Here is a 12,848-nt window from a genome sequence, read left to right as displayed (position 1 = left end):
TTTCTGGTCACAGTAGGGGAAACAGGTAAAAGGAAAGCAAGTGTGGGTGCACTGTCATGAGTTGGGTGGCTCTTTCTCTAGACTGGGACAGAATGAGGATGATTTGGAATAAGGCAGTGAAGGGAGAGAGGTGAGCATTACCTGAATGTTACTTAGATGGTAAAACCTTTAGGGTTTGAAGATGGATTCCAACAGCAGAAGAGGAAAATGGCTGCCATCTCCAATGTTACAATTACTTACTCTATTATTACCTCAGATGTTCACATGAGCCCATGAGAATTAGAGTAGTGCATCTCAGGCTTTCATGTGTATGGGGATCGCCTAAGGATCTTGTTAAAATGCAGATTCTGATGAGGCAGATTTGCAGTGGGACCTGTGATTGTGCCTCCTGAGCTCTAAATGCTGCTGTTGCTGCTGCCTGGAGTGGTCCATAAGGCATTCTTAGACAATCAAGGGCTTAGAGGAGTAGTATAACTTACTCAAGTCGTGGTGGAGGGGAGCCTGTGCTTTTTTTTTTTTTTTAAGTTTTTTTTTTTTTTTTAACTTATTTATTTGACAGACAGAGATCACAAGTAGGCAGAGAGGCAGGCAGAGAGAGAGGTGGAAGCAGGCTCCTTGCTGAGCAGAGAACCCAACGTGGGACTCGATCCCAGGATCCTGGGATCATGACCTGAGCTGAAGGCAGAGGCTTTAACCCACTGAGCCACCCAGGTGCCCTGGAGCCTGTGCTTTTAACCGTGTCTGTCTGCCTCCAAAGCCTGTGATCTTACTCATAAACTCTATGGCTTCTGAAAGATGGATCTTTTGGTGTAAAAAGTCAGTTGGAGACAACCTGGGAAGGTTGTATAGCAGCTAAGAGATGGGAATTTTTATCTGCAGGCAATTGGCAGCCATTGAAAATGTGTAAGCAGAAAAGGATCCAGTCAGCTTATATTACAGTTTATGGATGTATTTCCTTGAGTATGTTGTTTGTTCTTTTTGGATAGAATAGATTGCTTGGGTCAAATTGAAATGCAGTTTAAAAAAAAAAAAACAACTAGGGTCTGAACTTCATAAGTAATAGGGATGGTTTATTAGATCATCTACTCTGTAATGAAGGCAATAATTGCCTCTTATTTAGTGTTTCCTGCCCAACCATCCCAAGGCACTTCAGTAATAAGTGGCATCTTTCTTCCAGAGCTGACGAAACTGGTGGAGAGAGGCTGAGGGACCTGGTGTAGTGGGGCTGTCTCTTGGGCATGGTCCCTATTTCTGTGACATCTAGAGTTTCCTACCATAGTTGAGGTGCATACCTGAATGTTTGTTTGCCTTAACTGCTTAATCTGTCTGTATCAATAATTCCTGAATGTGTCCCAGACACAGCTAGCTTAGTTAGAAGATAAATGGAAAGAAAGAAAGAAAGAAAGAAAGAAAGAAAGAAAGAAAGAAAGAAAGAAAGAAAAGAAATGCCAAACCTCTGGAAAATGCCACATGCATTAGCTCCTTCTTGGAAAGGTATAATGCACAACCATGCATAAGGGCTCTGAGAAGTCCTGCAGTAAAAGAAGTGTTTAACTTGTATAACTCAGTGGTTTTCCAAACTAATTTGACCTGAGAATTGCCCTCAATTCTTTTCTTTCTTTCTTTTTCTTTTTCAAAAGATTTTATTTATTTATTTGACAGATAGAGATCACAAGTAGGCAGAGAAGCAGGCAGAGAGAGAGGAGGAAGCAGGCTCCCTGATAAGCAGAGAGCCCGATGCGGGGCTTGATCCCAGGACTCCGAGATCATGACCTGAGCTGAAGGCAGAGGCTTTAACCCACTGAGCCACCCAGGTGCCCACTCAATTCTTTTCTTAATTCTAATTCTTCACATTCCATTAAACAGTTTTTCTGTCTGGTGGAGTTTATGAGACGCTGGTCTGTACTCACAGATACCTATGGTCTTTGAAGCATCAATATCACTTGCCTGGGCCTGTATACTTTTTTAGTGGCTAGAAGATTTGGTGTTCTTGATATCTAGGATAGCAGAATAGCCTAGTTTTTATTTGCTCTTACTTAAGCCCAGTGCTCTTACAATAGTTAAGACTGCCTCAGGAGTTTGTTGGAAGGAAAAATCACTGACTTATCTGCATGTTTCCCTGTGGTCTGGAAGAGGTGAGTTGTGCTTTTGTTTCTTTTCTTTGTTTCTATGTGTTTGGTTCTATTTTGGCAGCCATAGGCTCTTCCTCCCTACTCTGTTTCATGTAAAAGATCCCAAGAATAGGATCATTGCCAGCTATGATATTTACATTGAGTCATTTTTTTTTAATGTTAAGTACATCACATGAAACTTGAAGGGTTTTTAAAAATCAGAGCTAATTTGGTAATTTGAAAGTAAATTAAGTTTGTCCTTTGCCTGAAGGATCTGAGGGTCTCACATAAGATGAAAGACAAAAACCATTTTTTAAAATATCGACTATGTATAGTTAGCATTCATAGGTAACCAGAAAATTCTGGCAAAATAAATTTCAAGATGTTGGTGGAATAACATGCAAGGTAAGATCTAATGCCCTACTAAGAATGAAAACAAATGTGATAATAGAGGAGGATAGAGAGTTGTATTAAGAAAAAATTATTGAGTATTTTAGAAGATGAATTTGTAGGTACTAAATAGCCTGTCTAAATGATATGAGAGTTTCCTCAGCCAGCGTGTCTGTTGTCTTCAACTTTCACAGAATTGGCTTCTTGTAGACAGTGTTGCAACCTTAGTCTGGAAAATATCTTCATATTTTGATGGGCGTCAGAACTGGCTATGAAGCTCCTTGAAAAATACATATGAAGCTCCTTGAAAATACATCTGCCTAAGAGACTCTGATTAGGCAGGTCTAGCATGGCATACAGAAAATACAGAAAATCTGTATTTTCAACCCCAAGACATTTAATTCTGAGGCACAATGAAGTTAGAGCTGCTCTAGAATACTCTCTCAGGTTCTGTTATCCCAAGATTCACACTGACAATTAGTTTAAAATGAAATTCCAAGCTACAGCCTCCAACAATTGTATATGTTGGTGCAACATGGACAGAACCTAACCTGCATTGCTATTCCAGTTACCCTGCCCCATCCTTGGATGCGCTCCTCTAGGGAACCCAGGAAGGAGTGTTTTTAACAAGCATTCTACATGATTCTGATGCAAGTGATTCAGGAATCATATTTTGAGAATCACTGCTCTAGAAACGTGATTTCGAATAGAGTTTCCATGGATGATCTATTAAATGTGAGGTCATAGGCTACCCACTCAGATAAAGGCCCAGGCCGATGAGTTTAGGTTGACCATACATTCCTTACCGGTGACATTCCATGGCCATGCAGACTTGCACACTCCCAAGCTGCAGACAGACCATAGTCTCCAAATATCTTCTTGCACATCTCTGCTGTGGATCTTACAGCATTCCTCGTACTGCTGCTGGTCCTGGAGCCAAAAGCATGGGATCTTTGCCTATGAATAAGTTGAATAGGTTCTCTCAGCTTTGACTCCATTGCTGCTACACACATAAATTTGATCCTGAGCGGGGACTGAGTGGTTTATAATACTTAGGACAGAATAGAGAACATGGCAGGAAAATGTAGATCTACTACCTGACACTCATGAATTAATTAACATTCCCAGGGGATGAGCTATAAAGTGGTGCTGAGAACTTTCCTCTTTGTCTCTAATCAACTGTCTTTTGTCAGACCCAGATTTTGAGTCTAGAATAGCAATTCTCCAAGTATGCTTCATGAATGCCTAGGGGTCCTGAGACTTCATCAGGGTGTCTGCAAGGCAATAACTATATTACCATAAAATTAAGTTGTTATCTCTCTGTGTTGACATTTGTACTGGTAGTACAAAAGCAATGGCAGATAAAACTGCATGAATCCAGCACTTCGGCATGAGTCAAGGCAAGGGCACCAAACTGTATCATTGGCCTTTTATTCTTTACCAGCATGGCTAAAAAAAAAAAAAATTCATTTTAAGAATGAACTTGATGAAGCAGTAAAAATGATTAATTTGCTTAAGTTTTGACTCTCACGTACACTTTTTTTTTTTTAGTGAAATAGGAAGCTTGCGTAAAAGAAGTTGCCATTGCATCCTGAAGTACCATAGTTGTTTGAGAGCAAGCACTGTTTCAGTTGTAAGTGGAACCAACCGCTTTAATATGGAACACCATTTTTTACTTGAAAGAACAACTGACAGGTGAAATATAGGTATTCAGACCTTGATATTTGATAGATATTTTCTCAAAAATGCAAGACACTAAGGCTGTCACTTTAAGTAAACCATTGGACAGTATTTGTTGCCAATGATAAAACTCACGATTTCAAGCAAAAATTAGAATTTTGGAACACTCGTATCTGCCACCATGAGTTTGACAGCTTTCCAATACTTAAAGACTTTTCTGATGAGATCGATGGTGATATTAACAAATATGATTCTTTTTTATATCATATAATGAAATGTGTCAGCATTTGGAAGATCTGCATAATCCAGTGAGCCAATATTTTCGACCAGAGCAATGCATGCTTCTATGAAGTTTTGCGTGGGGACAGGGTCCATTTCAAGTACAACACAGACCATAGATTTTTCACATAACAAAACACTAAAAATTTATTGATGCAGTTTTAAATTCCACTCTACAACTATTAAAGAAACTACCATTTATCAAGTCTTTAAAAATGTTTAGCAGCACCAAAGGCAATTGTACTCTGTTTCTTAATCAGACCAGAAATGGAAATGGCTTTTCCCCCTGAAAGTTTAACAGTGATTACAAATTGTGTATAAATTTTTTGAATGAAAATCTTGACACTATTTGATTAATCTTTTTTAACCTCTCAGATTTTTTTCAACAATATTCACAATAGACAGTCATTACATTGTATAAACCGCAAACTTAAAGCAGGTAGTGGAAAAGAAAAATAATTAACTTGCCAGTTTTACAAATAAAGTTGGAAAATAAATAGTGGTTGCAGCTACACGATGTTTGGAGAAACACTGTGAACATATTTTCCAAGACGTACTTTCAATTATTTGCTGTTAGGCATTCTGTTATAAATATTTCAAACATCTTTATTTCCCGTGAAAACAATTATCATCTATATTTATATTGTCCTCCTTTAACGAGATTTAATCTACTAAATCATGAAATGATTTGGCCACTCCCAACTCTATTTCAGTCCGTAACTGTAAGAGACCCACAGGATAAGCTTAGAATTTCCATTCTTTCTATTACTTTATTCTCAGACATTTTAAATGTTAACGGTCCCCAAACTGCTCCCCAAATCATGCTTATCAAGCAAATTTAAGTTGATTAAACCTGCTGCGGTAAGAGAGAACTCCTTTACTCAGTAATATCTCAGTAAGTTCAGATCAGGAGCAGATATTTCTAAGATTTTTGAATCTGAGCTCACATGGTTTAAGGCAGATCTTTCAGTGCAGTGCTATGATAGGGATTGAGCTAAATTCATGACGCAATATTTTGGGGTTGGTGGACACAGTGAAGTGAGGGTCTTGAAATAAGCCTTGATACATAACTAGTTGTTTGTTCAGTAAGCTATTTGAGCAAGTGTGCTAGATCTAATGTCCTCTGCATGGGCTGTTTACCCAGATGAGGAAAGTATTTGCAAAGATAAATTGTTTTTTAGAATTTCCTGAAGCACACTGTGAGCTTATTCATTGGTTCTATCCTTTTTTTCCATGGCAAGAATTTTTTGTAACACATATTAAAGTCATGTGGCATGGAAGCCTCAGTTGTCATAAAAACAATGGGCACATTAGTAGAGATTTTTGGTGGGAATGGTGGCAGGTAGTGGCAAACTTCTCTTAGTTCTAAGAAATCTAGAGATACAAAGCAAAATTATAATTCCTTCCTCTTGGGCCAACTTCATTAGTCATATTTCTTATTTCATACCCAAACTTGACAGATATTACAAGGTTCAGAATGCCAAAAGGTACCCAAACACATGAAAATAACTCATCTTTCCTGGAATATCATTGTCTCCCCTATTTTTAGTGAAACTCTACTTACCATTCAAATCCTTTATTCTCAGCCCCTAAAATCCAAATTTTGATTACTTTCTCCTTAGTAGCTCTATAATGCCCTTCCCTTTCTGACACTGAATCTTTACACTTCATTATCATTGTTGGTATCTCTAAGTTGATTTTGAACTTCTCAAGGCAGAATTGTGTTCTTTTCATCGTTAAACCCCTAGAATCTAACACAAACGTAAATTCTCAATAAATGCTTATTCAGTACATGAATGAATGAAGTCCATAGAATGAATAATGGGTAGATGAGTGAAGGGATGGACAGACGGTTGGATGGATTTATGTAGAATTTCTATAGAATATATATATTTTTAAGTTTTGTCTTGGAGGAGTGGAGGAAGGATGTGGTTTCTGGAATTCTGTGGCTGATTATATATGTAGATCCTGTTCTCTTTTTCAATCAACAAGTATTTATTAACTACATTTTATAGGCCAAGGATTGTGCTAGTTGCTAGGTTTAAAAAGGTAGGCAAGGTCAGTGGATGTCTGCCATATTGGAGAAAACACTTTCTCACTGTAGCCATTTGCCCTACATAATTACTACTAAAACTGTCCACACTATCACAACCACCACTACCACAAACACCACCATTACAACCATCATCATCATTATCACAATAACAACGTCCACCACCTAGTTAGCATCGACACCAAGAGTTAGGGAACTGAGGACAATCTCATAAGATTTCTGTGACCCACAAAATATTTGCCTAAAGCAGTGTTTCTTAAACTTCAGTATGCTCATGAATCTGATTCATGAGTCTGTGTTAAGGCCTGAGATTCTTCATTTTCAGCCAACAGTGATATGATGCTGATGTTAGTGATCCAGGAGGCACACTTCAAGTAGGAAAGATCTTGAATATAGTCCAGAGCCTCAGAGCTCTCTGATTCAGGGGACATCATGCTAAAGCTGACTAAAACCTTCAAGAGATTATAATCATGAATGCGGACAGAGTTGGGGAGGGAAGTACTTGGAAATTTGAAATGAAATTCAGACTCCTGAGAAAGAGAATGAGATTTCTCTTACTATAAAGCTCTGTTGCCTGATGTCTAGTATAAGATCATCGGGCCACATAACATGACCTATTCACAGTTTCCACGGTTTAGGACATGGACATCTTGGGGAGGAGTGTTATTCTGCCTACCACAATTTACTGCCTGGTTTTCAAGTTTCCCACGTCCCTCAAGTGTCAACCTGTTACACAATCAATATAACGACAGTATATTGGGATAAATATTCCTTCATTTTATAGTGATTTATTTATTTATTTTAGAGAGAGAGAGAGAGAGAGCAAGAGTGGGAGGGGCAGAGTAGAGAGAATCTCAAGCAGACTCTAGGCTGAACACAGGGCATGATGCAGGGCTTGATCTCATGACCCTGAGATCATGACCTGAGTCAGAACCAAGTTGGATGCTTAACTGACTAAGCTATCCAGGTGCCCCAATACTTCCTTCATTTTAATTGACATAAGGTAAGTAAAGTAGCTACTTTTCTCTAGTAAACAAAAATCAGACTGTTGACTGATGGAAAATGAGATAGGATAGAAGAGGAGAATAAATTTTTATTTTGGATTTTGAATTTTGGCTTTTCCAAAGATCAGCAACTAGAACCATCTCCCGTTTTCTCCACAGTGTTGAGATATTTTATTAGAGAAGTTTCCCTCTTAAATTCAAGCTTATGTGACACCCTCATAGGTCCTGAGCATGTGAACTCTTGCAGAGAGATCAATATATATCCTTTTGAATCCATAGGAGCCATATTAGTTAAAAAAACCTGGAATCACCAAACCATCCATCTCAGTGAAACTTTCAAATTCAAAGAAAAGAGACTGTTCGTTCGATGTGTACTTGATTATAATTCCAGCTACTGTGCTAACTTTGGGTTATACTTTGTGTTTCAACAGCTTATTTTATGTGTTGCTTGTATTTCCTTCTTCTTTTAAAAATATCCCTTTGTCCTCCAATTACACTTTTTTTTTAAAAGATTTTATTTATTTATTTGACAGAGAGAGATCACAAGTAGATAGAGAGGCAGGCAGAGAGAGGGAGAGAGGAGGAAGCAGGCTCCCTGCTGAGCAGAGAGCCCGATGCGGAACTCGATCCCAGGACCCTGAGATCATGACCTGAGCCGAAGGCAGCAGCTTAACCCACTGAGCCACCCAGGCGCCCATCCTCCAATTACACTTATATTGTCTTTTAGTTCTAATGCTCCATGGCTTTGTTCACTTATTCATTTACTGGGTTGTCATATAAATTTTTGTTACTAAAAAAGCCTCAAGTATACTTGGATCTGAGATAATGGCTTTTCTAGTCTAACTAGATAGAAAAATATTAGCAAAGGCAGGAATTGAATAACTTTTTCTTTAAAAAATATTGGCAGGAAGGTGTTGTTGTTTTTTCCCCCCACATGCTTAGCATTTGTTTCAGGGTTATTGAGAAATAATTGACATCCATGACTGTATATGTTTAAGGCATACCGCATGATGATTTGACTTACATGTATTGTGAAATGATTACCACAACATGTTCAGCTAGCATGCATTTTCTCTTTGTGATAAGAATTCTTAGGATCTACTTCCTTAACAACCTCCCTATAGATCATAAAGTAGTGTTATAGTGATCACCTTGTACATTATATCCCTAGTATTTATTTATCTTATAACTGGTGGTTTGTATGCTTTTGACTGTTTTCCTCCAACTTGCCCCTCTCCCCATTCCCTGCCCCTGTTAACCACAAGTTTGATCTCTTTTTTATGAAAAAAACTTTTTTAGATTCCACGTGTACGTGAAATCATACACTATTTGTTCTTCTTTGTCTGATGTGGTTCACTTAGCATAATACCTTCTGTGTCCATCTAGTTATAAAATATAATATAGTCTCATCATTTTTTATGGCTAAATTATATTCCACTGTATATTTATATATACCACAACTTCTTTATCTAATCATCCACTGATGGACACCTACATTGTTTTCATGTCTTGACTATTGTAAATAATGCTGCTGTGAACATAGGGTATCATATCATCTGCAAAGAGTGAGTTATTTTTTGCCAATTCAGATGCCTTTTATTTCTTTTTGTTGTCTGATTGCCGAGGCTAGGACTTCTAGTACTATGTTGAATAGCAGTGGTGATAGTGGACATTCCTGCCATGTTCCTGACCTTAGGGTAAAAGCTCTCAGTTTTTCCCCATTGAGAATGATATTTGCTGTGGGTTTTTCATAGATGGTTTTATGATATTGAGGTATGTACCCTCTATCCCTACACTGTGAAGAGTTTTGATCAAGAAAGGATGCTGTACTTCATCAAATGCTTTTTCTGCATCTATTTCTGCATCTATCATATGGTTCTTGTTCTTTCTTTTATTAATGTGTTGTATCACAGTGATTGATTTGTGAATGTTGAACCAACCTTGCAGCCCAGGAATAAATCCCACTTGGTCGTGTGAATAATCCTTTTAATGTACTGTTGGATCCTATTGGCTAGTATTTTGGTGAGAATTTTTGCATCCATGTTCATCAGGGATATTGGTCTTTTTTTTTTTTTTTTTTTTTTTTTTCTTTTTTACAGAGAGAGAGAGAGAGAGGGAGATTACAAGTAGGCAGAGCAGCAGCCAGAGAGGGGAGGAAGCAGGCTCCCTGCCAAGCAGAGAGCCCGATACGGGGCTTGATCCCAGGACCCTGAGATCATGACCTGAGCTGAAGGCAGAGGCTTAACCCACTGAGCCACCCAGGCGCCCCAGATATTGGTCTTTAATTCTCCTTTTCGATGAGTTCTTTGTCTGGTTTTGGGATTGAGGTAATGCTGGCCTCATAAAATGAGTTTGGAAGTTTTCCCCTTCCATTTCTATTTTTTGGAAAAATTTCAGGAGAATAGATATTAATTCTTCCTTAAATGTTTGGTTGAATTCCCCTGGGAGGCCATCTGGCCCCTGGGAGATTTTTGATGACTGCTTCAATTTCCTTTCTGATGATGGGCCTCTTCAGGTTTTCTATTTCTTCCTGGTTCAGTTTTGGTAGTTTATATGTCTCTGTCTCTAGGAATGCATCCATTTCTTTCAAATTGTCAGATTTGCTGGTACATAGTTGTTCATAGTATGTTATTATAATTGTTTGTATTTCTTTGGTGTTGGTTGTGATCTCTCCTCTTTCATTCATGATTTTATTAGTTTGGGGCCTTTCTCTTATCTTTTTTGATAAGTCTGGCCAGGGATTTATCAATCTTATTAATTCCTTCGAAGAACCAGCTCCCAGTTTCATTGATATGTTCTGCCATTCTTTTGGTTTTTATTTCTTTGATTTCTGCTCTGATCTTTATTAAATCTTGTCTTCTGCTGGGTTCAGGCCTTATTTGGTGTTCTTTCTCCAGCTCCTTTAGGTGTAGGGTTAGGTTGTGTATTTGAGATCTTTCTTGTTTCTTGAGAATGGCTTGTATTGCTATATATGGGATTTTCTCTTTGTCTCTGAGACTGTGAGCTTTGCTATAGAGATGGGGTGTTCACTTATTTTTATTGACTTTGAGGGGGATTCTCTGTGCCTCCTGGAAGTTTTCTGCTATACTTTGCTCCATATAGCTTCTGCCCTCCTCTCTCTTTCTTCTTCTTCTGGGATCCCAATTATTCTAATATTGTTTCATCTTATGGTATCACTTATCTCTCGAATTCTCCCCTTGTGATCCAGTAGTTGTTTATCTCTCTTTTTCTCAGCTTCTTTTTCTCCATCATTTAGTCTTCTATATTGCTAATTTTCTCTTCTGCCTTATTTATCCTAGCAGTAAGAGCCTTAATTTTTTATTGTACCTCATTAATAGCTTTTTAAATTTCAACTTGGTTAGATTTTTTTTTTAAGATTTTATTTATTTATTTGACAGATAGAGATCACAAGTAGGCAGAGAGGCAGGCAGAGAGAGAGAGAGAGAGGAGGAAGCAGGCTCCCTGCTGAGCAGAAAGCCCGAAGTGGGGCTCGATCCCAGGACTCTGGGATCATGACCATAGCTGAAGACAGAGGCTTTAACCCACTGAGCCACCCAGGTGCCTCTCAACTTGATTAGATTTTAGTTCTTTTTTTTTTTTTCTCCAGAAAGTGATTCTCTGGTATCCTCTCTGTTTTTTTCAAGTCCAGCTAGTATCTTTATGATCATCATTCTGAACTCCATTTCCAACAACTTACTAATGTCATTATTGGTTAGGTCCCAGTACTGCCTCTTGTTCTTTTTTTTTTTTTTTTTTTTTGAGGTGAGATTTTCTGCTTTGTCATTTTGACCAGAGAAGACTAGATGAATGAGAGAACAAAATGCTAAAAGGGTAACAACGACCTCAGAAAAATATACAGTAAACAAATCAGAAGAGACCCGAAATTGGGGGCAAAGGAATGGGAAAAAAAATCTGTATGTGATCAGGCTGTGGAAAAGAACAGTGCCACACACTTGATTTGGGGTGTATTTTGGTCTATTAGAAGAAACTGCCTCCCAAAATTTTAAAGAAAGAAAAAGGTATATATTCACACAAAAATTAGGGTAAATATAGTGAAGGGATGGAATTTAACTGTAAAGATGAAAATTTTAAAAAGATTTTTAAAAAGGAATTGATAAGAAATTGTTTGAAAAAAGAAGGAAAAAAATTAAAAAAAAAAAAAAAGAGGAGAGAATGTGATTAGGCAGGAGACTAGAACAAAGCCATACCCAAGATTTAGGGTATATTTTGGTCTGTTAGCATAAACTGTATCCCAGAATTTTAAAGAAAGAAAGAAAAAAATACACACACACACACACACACACACACACACACACACAAAATAAGGTTAAATACAATGAAGAAATAGAATATGACTATAAAAATGAAAATTAAAAACATTTTAAAAAAGATATTGGTAAGATGTTGGTTAAAATAGGAAAGAAGAATTTTTTTTAAAAAATAGGAGAAGAAAAAAATAAAGAAAATTTTAAAAATTTAACTTAGAAAGACTAAAGAATCAGGGGGAAAAGCCATGAATTCTATGTGCTATATTTCCCTAGCACTGGATTTTTGCAGTTCTCCTTGATTGGTAAACTTGGTCTTGGCTGGGTGTTTTTGCTGATCTTGTGGGGGAAGGACTGTTGCAATTATTCTCAAATGTCTTTGCCCAAGGGAGAACTGCACCACCCTTTCAGGGGCTAGGCTAAGCAATCTGCTCAGCTTTAGTCTTGGTAGCATTTGTTCCCTGAAAGCTTTCCATACAGCTTTGGAGAATGAGGATGAAAATGGTGGCTTCCCAATCTCTAGCCCTGGAGGAGCTGAGAGCTCTGGGCCCCCCCTTCAGTGAGTCCTCACTGAAGTGAGGAAAGCAGTCAATCACTCCTGTCTCCGTGGTCTTCAGTTGTGCTCCATACTCACCTGGCCTGTAACCGAGCATTTTTTTCTCTGTCACATGGCTCTATTTGGAGTCTCCAAACCCAGCCAACTCCTGCAGCACATTCTTGTGCCACTCCTTCTGTTGGAGGAAGTAAGGGTCTCCCAGGATCTGCCACTTGTGGGGTCACTGTTTGAAGAGCAGTGGCCCAACTGTGCCTCAGATCATAGTTTATGGCAACCCCGAGCTGAGAGCCCACTCCTTGGCTCAGTCTTTGCAGCTGGCTTCCCCACTCCGATACCTGGGAGCTATACAGCACTCAGGGACCCACAGTCTTTCTGTGACCTGGACGATCCTGAGACTACACTACCTCAGCGAGGATTGCACCCCCCCACTTAGCTACTGGAGTGATATCCCTCCACGCAGCAGACTTCTAAAAGTTTTGATTTTGTGCTCTGCTGCTTGATCACTTGCCA

At 38.4% G+C, this 12,848-nt stretch overlaps 1 protein-coding gene across 6 annotated transcripts in view; it reads left to right on the top strand.

Moving 5' to 3' along the window:
- The window catches only part of FHIT (fragile histidine triad diadenosine triphosphatase), a 1,485,305-nt gene that overhangs the window by 471,854 nt on the left and 1,000,603 nt on the right, over nucleotides 1–12,848 (top strand). For 3 of the 6 annotated variants that reach the window (XM_045989788.1, XM_045989790.1, XM_045989792.1), the window contains one exon: nucleotides 4,053–4,134. The exons of the other annotated variants lie outside the window; for them this stretch is intronic. The gene's annotated coding sequence lies outside the window, so the exon portion shown is untranslated. The remainder of the gene's footprint in view (nucleotides 1–4,052; nucleotides 4,135–12,848) is intronic. 6 annotated transcript variants of the gene reach the window in all.

This window comes from Meles meles, chromosome 20, assembly GCF_922984935.1.
Source record: "Meles meles chromosome 20, mMelMel3.1 paternal haplotype, whole genome shotgun sequence".
Classification (NCBI taxonomy): Eukaryota; Metazoa; Chordata; class Mammalia; order Carnivora; family Mustelidae; genus Meles; species Meles meles.
This window is presented reverse-complemented; position numbering and strand designations above follow the sequence as displayed.